The sequence below is a fragment of the Pelophylax lessonae genome (genome assembly GCF_965119305.1).
Source record: "Pelophylax lessonae genome assembly, chromosome: 3".
NCBI lineage: Eukaryota > Metazoa > Chordata > Amphibia > Anura > Ranidae > Pelophylax > Pelophylax lessonae.
In genome coordinates this window covers 519,953,974-519,971,928 of record NC_138770.1, presented here as the reverse complement: position 1 = coordinate 519,971,928, position 17,955 = coordinate 519,953,974, and the positions used below count along the sequence as shown (strand labels likewise).

Genomic DNA, 17,955 nt, shown 5'->3' with positions numbered 1-17,955 from the left:
GGTGCGCCTGAGCACCTGCGTCCAATCCGCAATAGCCTGGGCTGCCATAATCGAAGCAAAAATAGGCTTCAGCATAGAACCAGCAACCGTATAAGCATGACGGGCCAGAGACTCCAATCGCCTGTCCGTCGGGTCCCGGAACACCGGGGTATCCTCAGCGGGGATCGCAGTGGATTTATTCAAAATCGCCACTGCATGATCCACCTGAGGCGGCACACACCAACACTCATCAGTGGTGGGTGTAAATGGATAACGCAGTTTGAACCTACTCGGCACAGCAAAAGGCTTCTTTAAATTGCGCCATTGCTCATCAACCGCGCGCTGAAATTCCGTAGAGCAAGGAAAAACCTGCAATGTCTTGCGTTTTCTTTGCGTCCCATAAGAGGACATCAAAACAGGAGGACATGGTTCATCCTGCAAATGCAGCGTTTGCTTGATAGAAGCAACCAACTCATCCATGAGTGCAAGCTCTTCAGACGAGCCAGGGGGAGAATTATCAACCCCTTCCACCTCAGCCTCCCCCTCAGACCCCACAAGGTCTAGAGATGAGTGAGACCCTGAGAAGGGCACTACAGCCATAGCAGCCCCATCGCCCTCTGAATCAGAGGAAATAGACACTCTGGGCCATTTTGTGGATCGATCAGCCACCAGCATCTGCACCTGAGCAGCCAAGTTCGCCACAATAGTAGCCAGATCAGCCCCCTCGGGGGATGCAGCAGCCCCTTGGCCCCCCACCAAGGTGGGAGGAAACTTGCAATCCTGAGAATCCATGCCCCAGCAATAGTAGGAAAAAAGGAGTACTGCCCCTTTAAGATCGCGGCGAGCGCAGCCCACCGCACCCACTGAATACACTGACCCCCACAGGGATAAGAACACTGGGCAAGTAATACAGGAAAAGGAAAGGTAAAAACCTGGAGAGATCACACAGGCTGCTGCACCGATCGCTGTCCCAGAGCAAAAGGAAGTGATGCAATGACCGACCGCCCCTATAAAGCCTATGTAAGGCTACACAAACATGGCCGCTCGGCTGAGGATTCCTTAGGCAAATAGAAAATGGCGCCGACATGTGGCCTGATCGATCGCCGCCAAAATGGCGGCGTTTGGCGCCAAAAACGCCGCTTACCACACAGGACCGGCCACCATAATTCTGCCGCAAAAAAATGGCGGGTCGCCGCAGCGATCGCCGCACAACATGCCTAAGCCCAGACTGCTTCATGCATTCACCCAGCAGAGCGGGAGAGCCCCCCCTTGCAGCCCACACACAGGCAGCAATTCCACACAGGAATCTGACAGGGAGCTCAGCAGCCACACAGACATGCAGGGTCACACAGTCTCAGACTGACACCCAAATAGACAGGTCCCCACATAGAGTTACACTTACCAGTCCCGATGGCATGGGGAGGACAGGGAGTGTCGCAGCCAAGACGCAGTGGAACTGCGGTGCGAAACCGCAATGGCGTCCAGTGAGGTAGCCACCTCACAGATAGCATCCCTGCAGCGAACAGGGATGGGTCGTTCAATGTGCCAGGAAAACCTGCGCTGAACGCTCGATGGCAGGCTGGGAAGCCCCTGGCCCTGAGCCCTGGGATCCAGGGTGGCCAGTCCGAGACCCAGCTCTGCGCGATCATCTTCATCCGAAGAAGCTAACTAATGCTGAAAATTAACAGCTAAGTAAAAGAAAGAGAAAAAGACTCAAAATAAAATCAAAAAGAGAATAGAGGCTGGGACTGAGAGCCCCAGCACAGGAACAGCCAGCCTACTCCTAAGCTAGGCATTAGAAACTGAGTTGGGAATGCAGGAAGCAGGGAGGTATTGACTGAGGGGACCACCCCCTAGGGGTGGGATATGCTAAAAGCTTTGATATTAATAATTTTTGTTGCCTAGCTACTCCTGCGGAGCAAAGGTCAATAACCCCATTAGTGATGAATATGAAGTGGCGGCGACTGTCGGAGGACGCAAGAGAAATAAGAGTTTAAAGAAAAACAACAACCCTCAAGAGTGAACAGCCCCTCTTAAAACAGCAGCCTGCAAAGTTGCAGCCAAAAGAAGCATCTACAGATGCCAAAGTATCTACCTTATAGAATTTTGTGAAGGTATATACCGATGACCAAGTGTCCACCTTGCAAATTTGCAATATTGATTCTTGATGAGGGAAAGCACAAGAAGTATTCAGCACCCAAGTAGAATACTCCGTGACAGGGAAAGGTGGAACCTGACCTTTAATGGAATAGGCCTGAGTCCGTCTGCCTGATCTATCTAGAGATGGTGGCCGAAGAAGTGGCCAGCCCTTTCCTTGATCCGTCTGTAACCACAAAAAGCTAGTCTGACCTCTGAAAGGACTCAGTAGCTGCCAGATACACCTGAATCGCACAAACCACATCCAAGGTACGCAAAGCAAATTTCCATGGATGAGCCGGCTTGGGACACAAGGCAGGCAACACAATGTCCTCATTTAAATGGAAGCCTGGGACAACTTTGGGCAGGAATGATGGACAGGGACGAAGAACCACTTTATCCTAATGGACCACCAAATAGGGACTGCGACAGAATACCACCAATTCCGATGCGCTGCAGGCCGAGGTAATAGCCACTAAGAATGTCACCTTCTGGGATAATGTAGACAAAGGAATCTCCCGAATATTCTCAAATGGAGGTTACTGGAGAATCGAAAGCACTAAATTTAAATCCCATGGCAGCAAAAGAGACCGTACAGGTGAAGCCACATGTTAAACCCTCTGAATGAAGGTACGAACTAATGAGTGCGAGGCTAGGGGGTCGCTGAAAGAAGATCCCCAAGGCAGACACCTGGCCCTTGATTCAACGCCCTGTTGAAGAAAAGTTAAGATCCGAGCCACAGAAAAGGATCGAGGATGAGCGCCAATGGAGTTACACCAAGAAATGTACGCTTTCCACATACGATGGTATATCTTGCTGGAAGACTACTTCCTCGCCTTCCCCATAGCAGGGATCACTGATCCAGAAGACCTCCATCCCTCAGTACCTGGCTTTCAAAAGCTAGGCCATTAAAACAAGCGACTGTAAAGCAGGATGGTAGATTAGCCCTGGTGACAACTGGTCTTTTCAGAGAGGAAGCCCTCAAGGGATGTTTATGGCCACCAGGATGATGGCAAGATCCTCGCTCTTGATCCCTCGCAGGAACTGCGGAAGAAGCTTGAGCCAAGGATGATACTGGCCCTACCGTCGCCCTTGGATGCCTGCTAGGACTGTAAGGGAACCCATGATCTCACCACGCACTTCAGTATCCTCCTGTGGAGCCAAACCTGCTAAAGTAGCTGCATGTAGGACTGTGAAAACAGAACTGTCTTGAACGTGGATACCACCAGACTCAGAACCTGTATGCAAAATTGGGAGAGAGAACTGTCTGTGTGACAGCAGCCAGTGAATCACGGCCTGTGGTTCCTGAAATTTGTCCAGAGGAAGGACCACCCTGGTGAAAATGAAAATCAGACCTAGGTAATTCAATTCCCTGGCCAGGTATAGGGGGGACCTTCGGTAGTACGGACATCACCTGAACCTTTGCAGGAATTAAATCTGCACAAGGAGATTCAGGAACCTAAAACCTGAAAATAAACTTTTCCCCCCTTTCTGGGTACCCCCAAAAGTAACATTTTGCAGATCTCCTTGATGCTCACAAAAGTCCACAGGTCCAGAAAACCAGCAAAGATGTCCCACCCCAAAAATGGATGAGGGCAGACCTTCATGCTGAAGAGGTCTTGTCTGCTGGTATGGAGAAGTTAGCTCTAGGCTTACCAGACCAAGGTTGCCTGGAACCTCCCAGGGAAGATTTAAAAGATCGATCTCCCTTATTCTCCATCTCAGAAGCACATGACAGTTTTCAATGGGCTGGGGAGGGGGGGGGGGGGGGGCAGTCTGCGACGAGGCACCTTCCCTTTCCTTGGCTGTGGCAGGAAGGTACTTTCCCCCCCCAGTGATACCCTTAATGTCATCATCCAGGGTAGCCCCAAACAGGTGATCACTTTGAAAGGGCAGATCAATGAGAGCTTTCTTAGAGGCTTGGTTGGCAGACTAATTCTTAAGCCACAGCACGCGCCTAATCACCACCGCTGTAACAAAGTTTGGACAGCACAGGAGCTGCATCCAAAGCTGCATCACAAAAACTGCAGCCCATGGACCAACTGGTCCGCTAAATAAACATAAGCAGTTGGGACCTTCTCACTCCCCAGGCCCTGGCGCAAAAGCTTGGCCCATTCAGTTAGGGTCTGAGAAACTAGGGCTGAGGCAAAGACTGGCCGCAATGCTGAACCAGCCATAGTAAGCATGCTGCATGCCACAGCCTCCGCTTTACTGTCAAGACAGGTTCTCAAAGGACAGGGGCTCAATTACTGGGATCATGGTTTCTTTATTCAACCTGAAAACAGGGGGGTCCACTACCGGTGAACTAGTCCATTTTTTTTTTTTTTTAAAAAGGGACTCCTCAAAAGGGTAACGTACAGCAAAACATTTGGGGACCACAAAGGGTAATTTTGGTTGTTCCCATTCCTTACAGGAAAACCTTTCAAAATAAGGAAACAACTTTGGAGTACAAGGCGATTTTGTGCGTGCCAAACGATACAGCCACGTCCGTGGCTACATCAGCCGCATCCTCCATTTTTAAAGTATCACGCACTGCAGTGATAAGTGCGTCTACCAGCGCTTTTATTTTTGCTGCTGCGGCCATGGAGGAACCATCCTTACTACCATATTGATCTGGCAATGGGATATTAAGTTTCCGGCAGCATCAGGCTCAGAATCAGAGGAGACCGGCTGAGCAGGGGAAGCCGGGGGACGCTTCCTCCTGGCCATTTGCCCACATGCCACTTCTACCCGGGACACTAAGGACTGCATGACCGCAGTCAGTGTTAACCATGGGAAGCAGCGGTTCCGAGGAACCTGCCACCTCCATGAGGGGTCAGTGGGGGAGATGTGACCCTGAGGCTCCATAAGTAAAGGAAAACCTTGCAGTACAAAAACGATCTTTTGGCACCACTAAAGGTTCCCCTTAGGGCTCAGGGTACCTTTCAGAAGAGAGAGAGACGGAGAGAGAGAACAGGGACCCCCGAGGACTCACCCTACCGACCGGAGGAGCACCGGAAATTCAAACCCAGCATCATCATGGACGCCATCCCTGTTCATATGTCCTGGGTACAGGAAGAGGATACTTGGGAAGAAGGAGGAGCTTTGGCATTCCCAGGAGGCTTTGGTCGTCTCCAGCATCTCCCGGACTAATGGGAAAATGACCCCCGTGACATCGGGCTACACAAACATGACTAGCCAGACTAAGGGAAAATGGCCATCATCAGCTACACATGCTGATCTTCTCTGCGCCCTCTGCAATGCTGCACCCTCTGTAAGGAGACCCCCCTCCGGAAGGTAGGACACACGTTAGGGGAGACTCCGCTGTGCACTCTGCACAAGGACCCCCATGCACTATATTCACACTGAAAATAGTGGGGCATGCACCTCAATCTCCTAAACTGGGACTCCTCCAGACTACCAGGGCAAGACACACTATCCCAGGACCCTTACAGTCTGCCAAGGCCAAGGACCACTGCGACTCAGATCCAAGCCCGGTCGTATGCGACCCTGCGAGACGTTTAACTCGTGGGCCAGTGTCTGTTCGTGAGGTTATGTCGCGGCTGACCTAGCGTGTAGCTGCGGCCTGCACCACTGGGTCTAGATTATCCAGCCTGTTGCCCAGTCATTGATTGTAGATCTCTCTCGAGGAAAAAAGAGAAAAAAAAAAAAAGACGTAAGGAAGGAGAAAAACCAATTGCTAGGAACGGAGATACCAGCCTGGAGCCTAGGTCCTCACTCCTGACTAGACAGATTAGAACAGATTACCTAGAGCAGAGAGAGGGGATATATACCAAGCAGAGGATGGCCCATGGGTGTAGCCAGGTGTTTTTTTTTTCTGCCTAGTCCTACACCTGGAGGAGGCAATATAACCCAGTAGTTATGATTTATTGAGCTCTGTGTACATCGAACAAAAGAGAAAAAAAAATTGAAAACCAATGTTTACACTTCCAGATAGTCTTCTCACTTCATAGCTTGCATGGAGGTTTGGACTTCTGTGTTCTATACTTCAGTATTGGGTTCCATTACTTCTACTCTATCTCAAAACGCATTTTGTACTTCCTGTAAAATCAATTTTTTTGGAGTCTGAGGGACACCGGAATTCAGATGCAATTGGGTTATACTGCCACCTACAAGTGTTTTGGACACTGGCAAACACAAAAATCAGCCAGTCCCAGTATAAAAATTCTTCTTTACCCAACACCAGTGTTGCTGATAGGGGGGGGTACAGAATTTTTCCTGTACTGGGCCGATGGCCCTATCAGCTAACCAGGTGGGCCAAGCCGGGGTTGCGTGTGGCTCTCTTCAGGGTTCAGGCTGTCCCCTGGGGCTCTTGAACATCTCTTCCCCCCCCCCCCCCCAGTGCCAAATGTAGAATATCCTGGGACAGTAAGCCAGGCAACAGTAAGCATCTACTGCCACCGACTGCTCCGCCCATGCATACTGCTCACCGACTGCTCCGCCCATGCATACTGCTCACCGACTGCTCCGCCCATACATACTGCTCACTAATTCCCCTGCCACTACATACTGCTTATTGACCACCCTACTACTGCATACTTTTAAACAATACCACTAATGCAGAGATAGATTTGTATGATTTTTGAATATCCGGGGGATATGCTTTTTGCAGCAGCTAGGGTTCACTTTACAGTAATAAAGCACAAGATCAGATTAATTCAATGCATACTGCACATGGACCGCCCTGCCCCTCCATACTGTCCTGGCTTACCACTGGATTTCACTGACCAGATGATGCCCTACCTCGTAACCAGAGGATCCATTCACTGGCGAATTCACTGGAAAGTGTCAATTTACAAGGCCGGCCACAGGAAGACCTGGCACCTTCCCAAACTACCAATAAAAGGTTGCAACAGCCCTTTACCAGCAAGGCCCTGCACTTGAAAACCACCTCTGATGCAGTCAACAGGCTGTGTAGGAGACACTTCAAATTCCATTTTCTATCAAAACAGGTTAAAGGCCCCCCCCCCCCCAAATGTCATATACAGTATGCTCCAAAGATGTATTAAGGAGTGACATTACTACTATCCAACAACCTGGCCTCTGCATAGTAGACTGCTTTCATCACTACCATACCTCACAATAATATTAGTGAAGGTATGGTGAAGAGGTTTCTCCTGTATCTGACTGCCTGCCATTTTCCTGTATAGGGTTTGCAATGTACAACCCTCTTTGTCTATTTCTCAACCATGTTTCTGCCTGCATACTGACCACCCCCGTTTGTCACCTGAACTGACCCGGACTTATTTATCGACCATGTTTTTGCCTGCACCAAACCTTTGCAGGTTTACTGACCACAACTCTGCCTGCCACCAGCACTGATCAATCTTGCACATCCCACTTACTACATTCCTGTGAGACACCAATCCCACCTATCTTTGCTATACATTCTGCATCTGTCTATTACTGACCTGTCACTGCTCTGTGTTCTCATTGCACAGGGTGGCCAGTGCATTGTATACTTTCCCCTCAAGTTATATAAAGGCCTGATTGCATTAGGGTTGCTTTTGGCGGATCCTGCTGTGTACAGTACTTTGCAATGCAGAGACACAACCATTATTGGAATCTAAGAAAAAAAATGGAGCATTCAATGCATATCACTAGAGGTGGAATTCTAACTTATTTACAGTTCTGCTCTCTTCCCAGGCTATGCGCAAACAAACAAAATCACCGCATCTTTTAGAAGGCAATATGGTTTTACATTGGAGTGATAGAAAGTGAATAAAAATTCTTGAGGATAAGCAATGCATCTAACTGAAAACTGTGCCAGGAGTTCAGCTTTAAGAACAATAGATTGGAAGTTCCCTGGAGCAGGGACTGATCTGTTGACTTAAACTACTGTGTAATGCACTATAAGATATGCTGGCACTGGATAAATAATTACTCACTAGGGAGGAGCTTTAAATGAATTTGTAAAGTGAATTTGTTCCCCCAGACATGCAGCAGTTTAATGATGAGATAAAATAACTCATTAGTGCCGAGTCCAAAAGTGGCACATTCATTTTATAATGTAAGCAGTAAAAACCTGCCTGTCTGGACACAGAAGAGACAAAAGGTATAATGAAATCGGACATGTAACATGGAAAATCATTGTGAACCTATATTTAAAGAAAACCCTACCCAAAAAAAGAATTGCAAAGCAATTCATCCAAGGGATACACAGGGGAGTACTTAGCATTTCATTTTCTTCTAATACATTACTACCGAGTCTATGGAGACCATTAGTCTGATGTGCATGTGATTGGTCTGCACCGATAGAAGTGGATATTCATTTTTAAGGATATATAGTGAAGTGCATTTTCCTTTAAGAAAATAAGTTTCACATCTGGCATTAAATAGATTTTTGAAAAATCGAATGGTTAAAAAGATGCTTAACCACTTCAATACAGGGCACTTTCACCCCCTTTCTGCGCGGTCATGCAACACTGTAACTAAACCAAATTTATGTCATTTTTTCCCCACAAATAGAGCTTTCTTTTGGTGGTATTTGATCATCGCAAGGTTTCTTTTTTTGCTAAACAAATAAAAAAAAAAAAACGAAAATTTGGAAAAAAATATTTTGTTTAGGTTTAAAATTTTGTAAATATGTTTTTTCCTGCACTGACGAGCACTGATGAGGCCGCACTGGCAGGCACTGATGGGGTGGCACTGATAGGTGGCACTGATATGCAGCATTGATGGGCACTGATAGGTGGGCGGTACGGATAGATGGCAATGATCGGCAACACTGGTGAGGAGGGCACTGGCAGGATCCCCGAGCATGGATTGGCATCCCTGGTGGCATGGGTGGGCATCCCTTGTAGCCATGGGTGGGCATCCCTGGTGGCTCTAGTGGCATCCCCCAAGGGTCTGCACTGGTATTCAATCAATGCTCTTATTACCAGCACAGACCCCCCTGTCAGGAGAGCCACCGATCAGCTCTCCTCTACTTGCGCCTGTCAGGCACGAACTGAAGAAAGCCGATCAATGGCACTTCCCATTTACTATGTGATCAGCTGAAACATATGAAACATGTAGCACTTGGAATACCGCATTGTGAGGAGATCCATGAAATGGATTTACGTATCAAAGGATGCATTATTATATGACAGATCTATGATCTATACACACATATGGAGATTGTACTCTACAAACGCTTTGGTTTTAACAGTTTTTCATTTATATACCCGATTATATAGATTTTGGTGCTATAAAAAGCTGCACATTTCTAATTTTAGCCTTTTGCAATATTCTTACTGGGATGCAGGTATAAAAATATGATGGCATGACTTTAAAGTGAAACTTTAGGCCCCTTTCACGCATACGGTCCGTTCAGTTCATCAGTTCAGTCACCTCAAAATGTATCAGTTTTCCATCCGTTTTTCATCTATTTTTTATCCGTTTTTTTTTTTTTACATCCACTACCAATGCAAAAACAAATGAAAAATGGACCGTTTGCTCGTTTACATCAGTTTCTTGTCTGATCCGTTTTTTTGATGAAAAATAGGGCATTCATCTGTTCCAAAAAAACGGACATTGACGGAAGCGGATGAAAATGGATGTTAACGGATGATCATCCGTTGCCATCCATTTTTACATAGAGATGCATTCATGTCCGTTTTTCATTCGTCAATGGAAGGATGAAAAACGGACGAACGGACTGTATGTGTGAAAGGGGCCTTAGTCAGAAAATGAAGTCCTGCTAGATCACTTCAGGCTGGCCCCTTTTGCAGGTAACGCTATACCAAACATTAAAAATATGTGCCTATACAGTTTAAAATCCAGCAATACACTGTCTCATCCTGCTATGCCCAAATTTAGTGGACATTTCCTGCAACCGTGCTGAAAATAGGAGTCTGATCTCCTAACAGCCTTAACCACTTAAGCCCCGGAAGATTTTACCCCCTTCCTGACCAGGGGGTATTTTGCGATTCGGCACTGCGTGACTTTAACGGACAATTGCGCGGTCGTGTGACGCTGTACCTAAACGAATTTGACGTCCTTTTTTTCCCACAAACAGAGCTTTCTTTTGGTGGTATTTGATCACCTGTGCGATTTTTTGATCACGCGCTATAAACAAAAAAAGAGCGTCAATTTTGCAAAAATAATATTTTTCACATTTTTTATATGAAATTCCCCCCAAAAAAAAAAGTAAAAATCAAAATTTTTTAAAATTTTCGGCCAATTTGTTTTATGCTACATATGTTTGGTAAAAAAAAAAAAATCGCAAAAAGCGTATTTTGATTGGTTTGCGCAAAAGTTATCGCGTTTACTAACAAAGGGAAAGATTTTTGTCATTTTTGTTGTTTTTTTTTTTTTAACGCGTAATGGCGGCGATCTGCGATTTCTTTTGCGGTACTGCGACATTGGGGCGGACAGATCGGACCCTTGACTGACATTTGTGACACTTTTGGGGTTACCAGTGACATTTCTACAGTAATCAGTGCTATACATATGCACGGTTACTGTAAAAATACACTGGTTGTGAAGGGGTTAACTTTATTTGGGAGGGAGGGGCTGTGTGTATCCCTAGGGGCGTGCTTTCTACTGTGATTGGCTGTGGCTTGATCTGTAAGGACACTGATCAACGGATCTACATACTAGATCCGTTTGATCAGTGTCTTTACAGCAAAGAGAATGACAGGTGGCTTGTTTACACAAGCTGCCTGACATTCTCCCTCTCCCCCGCCGATCGCCGAGTGACCGGCGGACATCGGGTCCGCTGGTCACACGCGCGGGGGGGGGGGGGGGGGGGGGGTCCGTGACCACGCGGGGGCGCGCGCTCGCTCCCTAGACCCTCACAAGCTAGTGACGTAGCCCTACGTCACTTTGCCTGTGAGGAGCTGACTGCCGACGTAGATCGGCGTTAGGCAGTCGGCAAGTGGTTAAAGATTTACTACTCATGGGGGCTCTGGGCTTCACCAAAATGGCAGCCTCCAGCAAGAATGGAGGCAATTTACAACACACACCGATTTTGGTAGCAAAATTAATAATGTGGAATGTATGTGCCTTGTTAAAGAACATTATTACTTATCAAGTTATGGGTAAAGTTTCACTTTAAGGAAATAGTAAGAGGAAGGAGGAGCAAGAAATGACCTCCAGTTTCAATCACTTCTTTTACAATATTAACAAGGGCAGTAACATGAGTTGTGAAAGGTTCAACGGAGCGCTCCCCAATAACAAGCTTGTGGGAGAAGTCATAGCTTCGAAATTCCCAGCGCAAACTATACCGCCATGGTGTAATGTTCTGGTACCTCTGGTACCCTTATTTCCACATTTCTCTCTTAATATTGCGTCCCATCTTGCTATCCAAATGGAACGCATACACCTTTAAGGGCAATGACGTCATCGCCGGGCGCCGCTATAAGCGGCTATTTCAATCGCCGGCTTTCTCTCACTCATTGCTCGTTCAAACCACATGTTGCCTTGTCTTGTCCAATGCTGCCGGAGCTTCAAGCTATTCCCCTTGCCTGAACAAGACCGGAACCTCGCTACGGATCCAGTATCTCGCTACCGGATTACTCCATTACTCTTGGACCTTGCTACTACTAACCCATCTAGTGATAAGTACCCCGCAGGGGATTCCTTCTCAACCTAACTTTCACTATCTACTACTGCATACTAAAGGGACTATTACTATCTAAGCTATTTCTATCATCTGCATAGATTGCTAGCTCTTGGGACTACCATCACCTATCATTGCACTAGGTTACCCTCTCCTTGCATACTTCATCTGCTGTCCCCTACCACCTGTTACTATACATGATTGCTAAAACCTATCTGCATACTATCATCACCTACCACTCTCCTGAATACTACTACTAAGTGCTCACCATTCTATTGCCTGTCTCTCACCTCTATTCTATCATATACATTCTATCACTCCAGGAACATCATATTGAGTGTATGTATATTTGCATAACAGGCTGTACACAGTGATGAAGTCCTGAGAGTTGGATATGTTGTTCAACACATTCTCTACATGACTACTGAGTGTAATAATTCTGCAGCTGCAAATCCATTCACTAACAAAAAACGCATGAGCGTTACACATGGCAGCCATGGGATCGCAGAGACCTTTTAATATTTGTATAGGATATAAACGAACATCTGGCACACTTATTAATAGCATGCTTGAGAATATTAGGTGGATATCTAGGAGAGAAAAAAAAAAGTTAAAGATGAAATCACTTTTACGGTTACTAGGTTGACCGCATCAACAAATGTAAGCCTGAAGATTTTTGTACAGATCTAAATCACTTTACATTATAACAGTTATGGTTTAAGAGTGTCTCAGATTTACTGAACTTAGGCTGTGCTTAGGATTTATTTTTTGTTAATATGCTGGCTTCGATTTGACACGTTTAGTTTATACAGGCTATAGAACAGTTTGCATTTCATCCATGAATAAACTTACTGAATAAGGCAAATAGCAATGTGCAAAGAAACCAATAGCTTCAAGTCATAATTAATATTTCAGCAGCCTGCCTGCTACAATTGGTCTTTGGGTTATTGCTCTATGCACACTACCACTGTTATGTTGGCATGATCTCATTTTGGAACCCTGTAAAGTATTGTGTTGCCATGTGGTGAATGCCATAATAAATAATTCCTTCCAGCACAAAAACTGTATTTACAGAGAAGTTCTAAAGGACCAAAAAAATAAAAAAAACCTTTCCTTAACCTCCCTGGCAGTCATATTATGTCAGAATCGATGTGCTAAAAGCGGTACATTGTTTTGCATGGAAATATGTGGTTTTATTTTTTAGGCCTGTAATTCTTAGGAATAACTCACTTAAATCTGTCCAAAGAAGAGTCTAGTAGACATCCCGGGTATGATAAAGTTTGAAACACAAAATCATAAATTATAATATACATTTCTTCAAATTCTTCTTTGTTTTCGAATTGGAGATATTTAATTATGAGGGAGAATCTGTACTCTGACATGACCGTGCCAAAGAATGGAGTAGCAAGTAATGTATTGGTTGTCCAATACCACTTCCCAACCACTCCCTAAAGAATGATTAGGTCCAGAAATTTCCAAATGTCATCTTTGGTCAGTGGTTCCCACTTTCTGCATCTTGCAAATTTCCGATGCATAGCTCCTTGTACTGGTTTGCCTCAGTAACTATTTTTTCAATAACCTCATCGGTCAGAAATTGTAGGTATGCCAAGGGGTTGTCATGGTCAACGTCAACTTTCATACCAGGTGCTCCAGTAAATGGGAATCTTAGGGGCGCTGCCTGATCCGTACTGCAGTCAATAGAGCACCAAGTTCGCACATCACTGAGCCCAGTCACAGAATCGTCGCTGTTGTCACTTTCAGTACCCGATGACGAATTTTCCCACAAATCACTATCGCTCAGTTCTTCAAATAATTCCGATTCACCGTCACTGTTTTCCAGTTCATCCAAAAGTGCTTTTGAGCTAAAAGAAGGCTTTTTGGACGCCATGGATGTTATCAATTTTCCAGGCACAAAGAACCGCAAAAAGTACACGTAGGGCACTGGAAAAGCCACTAGGTGAAAACCTGTGGTGAAATTGCATGATACAAAGTTGTAATCCTAACAGATTACACTGTATCATGTAATTGGTTTTGATACAGTGTAATTTTTTTTAATCTCCTGCCGGTTCCACCCCCCTGCATCGCAGTGCTCGCAGGGAAGGGAACCGGAAGACAGGTGACGGCATCGCCAGGGACACAGAGGAGGAGGATGGCTGGAGGACGGCGGGGGATCGCAGTGGAAGGTACGTTTGATTGTGGGGCTCGGGGTTACCGCTTTTGGCACTGTATATTAACCTTGAGCCATACTCGGGAATACCGACAGGGAGGTTAATATTAGTGATCGACCGATATCGCTTTTTCGTTGCCGATACCGATACTTCGGCCATCGCATATCGGTATCGGCCTATATTTTGGCACATTTAAAATTTTGCAAAATAAACACAAAAAGATTTTGACACAAATCTATTAACAGGTTAATCTTTATTAACAATTAAAACATTAAGGCCTCGTTCTTCACACCTTAACTACATGAAAACCGATAGGAAAACTTAAAAATTGCAGGGACATTTTGTTTCACATCATCTGATTGTGCATTAATGCATAATTAACTGCTGCAGTACTGCACTCACTGCAATAATTTTAAATCACTACTGCAGTGCAGTCAGTGCAAAACTGCTAGAAAAAAAGCTAGGCAACAGCTAGACAGTGGATTGGACTGGACACTACTCTTTTTCAAATCTCCCAGTTAAGTAGAACAATATTATACTGCAGAAAGCAGAACATTTTGGCATGTCCATAGGCACCTGTTAAAGGTTTTCTGTTTTGTTCGTATAATGCTGCCACTTCATAAACATGCTCAGGAGGAGAGGAGGACAGAGGAGCAGAGAGAGAGGGGTATGTTCTAGCATGGGAAGCAAGTCTTTTGTAGCATGCCTCATTTTCTTTCCACCACTGAAGAGGATAACTTCTGTCAATTACTGGTTCTTTCAAATAAAGATGAAGTTCATCATCCAGGCTCATAGTTGCAGATTCAGAAGAAATTGAATCCTCCGCATGAGGCCCCAATAAAAAACACTGAAAATGTCCTGATCAATTTGACCACGATGAAGATTCTCTTCTGTTCGTTGACGTATTTTTGTACATTTTTCTGTTTTTGCAGCATGCTGCTCTTTATAAAAATAGTGTTCTGGACTTGTCTTTTCGGCAGGAACCTCCTGCACCTCTTGTTGAATATCTTCTGTCAGCCATTGTTTTGCCTTTGACAATACATTATCAGAAGAGAAAGCATTGTTCTTTGTATTGAGGATTCAAAAGACTTGCAAGCACAACATTTTTAATCTCTTCATGCTTCTCAAAGCCTATATCAATCAAAGCTCTTTGGCTTGACAGACCATTTGAAAGTGGGAGTGGAGGGTGTTGTGTGCCACACTGAGGTATGACTTATCAGCAAGCCCCATTCCTTTCCACATGTTTGCTCCACTGTCTCGAAGTTGTGCAAGCATCACTCGGTCTTTGTTGATTCCCCAGTCTTAAAGCATGCCTAGAAACATTTCTCTACTGTACTCCCCAATGTGGGATCCTTGCATCACTTTTGTATTCAACACCAATTGCCTTTTTGTCCATCCGCTGTCAATGAAGTTGCATGTAAGAATCACTGGTGATTCTTACTAGTGACCAGCAGTCAGTCCTGAATGAGAGTGGGTTGCCAGCATTCTCTGGTTGCAGCATAGCCTTTACTTTGGCAACGACCTTATGGTAAAGCTTTGCCAGCATTTTGGTTCGATAATACTTATTCTTCAGTGTGTAGCTTGGCTCAAGTATGAACATCAACCGCTTAAATCCTGAGTCAGACACCATTGTAAATGGCTGGTTATCAGTGACAATCTTCTCCGATTACTCTGTCCAGCAGTTGGGATCTTCCATCTGAATCTAGAAAGGGACACCTGTTTTTTTTCAGAAACATATCGGTTATTGTTGCCTGGGATAGTGGAGGAGGTATTTCAAAATCACATTGATATTCATTTTGTTTCTGTGTTGCATGATATAGTTCAATATCATGAACTCTTAAGATGGGCCCAAAGATTTGACGTATATTTGTTTTTGTGCAGTTACTGATCCCATGCGTATGTTGTTTGTACATGTGTTGCACACTGCTGTTTTTCCTGAAGAAGGTTGAGACAAGAAAGTCCCAGACCTCACTTTTACTTTTCCTCTTTTCATCCATCACCATTTCAATTTGAAAGACCAAAAAAAGATTTAAAGAAGTGGTTTGCTGAAGTTGCTGGCACCCTATTGTGGGTTGGTGGCTGACACCAGGCAGTTTGGGCGGCTTGCTGGCACCCTCTTGTGGGTTGGTGGCTGATGCCTGGCAGTGTGGGCTGCTTGATGGCACCCTGTTGTGGGTTGGTGGCTGACGCCTGCAGTGTGGGTGGCTTGCTGGCACCCTGTTGTGGGTTGGTGGCTGAAGCCTGGCAGTGTGGATTGGTGGCTGACGCCTGGCAGTGTGGGTTGCTTGATGGTACCCTGTTGTGGGTTGGTGGCTGACGCCTGGCAGTGTTGCTGGCTTGGTGTCACCCAGTTGTGGGTGGCTGGCTTGCAGGAACACTGGTGGGTGGCTGGCTTTGTGTCACCCTGTTGTGGGTGGCTCATTTGCAGGAACACTGTGGTGGGTGCTGTGGCTGGCTTGCTGGAACACTGTGGTGGGTGGCTGGCTTGCTGGAACACCTGTGCTGGGTGGCTGGCTGGGGGATCACCCTGTTGTGTGGGTGGCTGGTTTAGTGTCACTCACTCACCCTTGCCTGTTGTGGGTGGCTGCTGGCTTGCTGGAACACTGGTCATGGGGGCGGGTGGCTGGTTTGCACGCTGAAACCCTGTTGTGTAGTGGGTGGCTGGATGCTGGCCTGCTGGCACCCTGTTCTCTTGTGGGTCGGATGGCTGGCACCCTGTGGTGGGTGGCTGAGGCCAGGGCCTGTGGGTGTATGGCTGGCACCGGACTGCAGTTGGCTGTGCACAAGGCTGTCTGAGGCGTGGGAGGCGGTCTTAAGGCAGGGAACATGTGCACCGCGCGCTGAAATGATGTCACGTATGGGCCGCGTTGGCGTGGGAGGCGGTGTTAGAAGGCAGAACGTGTGCGCGAAACATACGCAATGACATCATGAAAATATTAGCAATATCGGGAAATCCAAAGGCCGATTCCGATATATAGGGGAAAGTGCATACATCGGCCTCCGATATATCGTGTTGCAGATAATCGGTCGATCTCTAGTTAATATAGAAGTAAACCATTGCTGATTAATACTAAATTTTCACATCCTTGGTTACATCTCAGGACTGCTGATCTTCTGTGGCTTATATGCAGTAATTTTCTGTATACGTGGCACTCCAGGGTTGGCTGAATGGAATCTCAGGATTCTTAATGGTGATATCAGTGGACCATGTCTGCACAAAGTGTGCTGAAACAGACAGTTTAAGTCTCTACTGAAAGCATGACAGTGACAATGCAAGACAATTCTGACACAGGGATGGAGTACTGCCACCCTATAGCGAAGTGCCAGAACAAGGCCCTTGGCAGGAAAGCCAGAGGACATTTAAAGAAAGTTGCAGCTATATTAGGATTATAGACCTGAAATACCATTGACAGGTCCCAGTATACGCATAACTTCTAGTTCATTTAAAATAAAAATTCCTGTTGTTTTAATACTGGTTTTATTAACATACAGTACATATGTTGGGACTAGCAAATATGTGCTTATGCTAGACTAAGTAAACTGATGTATGGAACAAAGCAAAATTTTCCCAGCGTTCTCTTGTGAATTTCTTTATACATTCTGAAATGCACGTTACTGCGAATGCAATCATAACTACTGTTTTAGCTGCAAACTATTTTAGGTTGACCAAATAGTTTTGCCAAGTCTTTGTCAAAGTACAAATGAAGTTTCAAAGAGCAAGGCAACTGTCTTACAGTTACATGCGGTATTTAGAACCCTTCAAGACAGTCATTTATTGACTACATACAGCATTTCAATTAAACCAGTTGCTTTAGAAATCCAAAACTGTAGCGGCATGAATACTATTAAAATAAAGCAATAATTTTGTTCTTAGAATAAAACTGGCTCTATATTCATCACTGCGCTAGTGTCAAATAAAAGTGTCAAAGAGTATGGCCAAGCTCAACTGGTAGTGGCAGCAGTAAGCCATGAACAAGACAGGGAAACCCAATTAAAGTCAAAACAAATTTGTCCTGCACTTTTATTCAGCAAGGTAGTAAACTATTCAATGCAGGTGGGTTTTGTACAGAAAAGCCCAAACACTAAAGCCAGGTACACATAGCCCGAAAAATCAGGAGCAATTTGGCG

The 17,955-nt window shown here is 45.5% G+C and overlaps 1 protein-coding gene across 3 annotated transcripts in view; it reads right to left on the bottom strand.

The window, feature by feature from the left end:
• The window catches only part of STXBP5 (syntaxin binding protein 5), a 925,152-nt gene that overhangs the window by 614,601 nt on the left and 292,596 nt on the right, over positions 1 to 17,955 (bottom strand). The gene's annotated exons all lie outside the window — the stretch shown is intronic.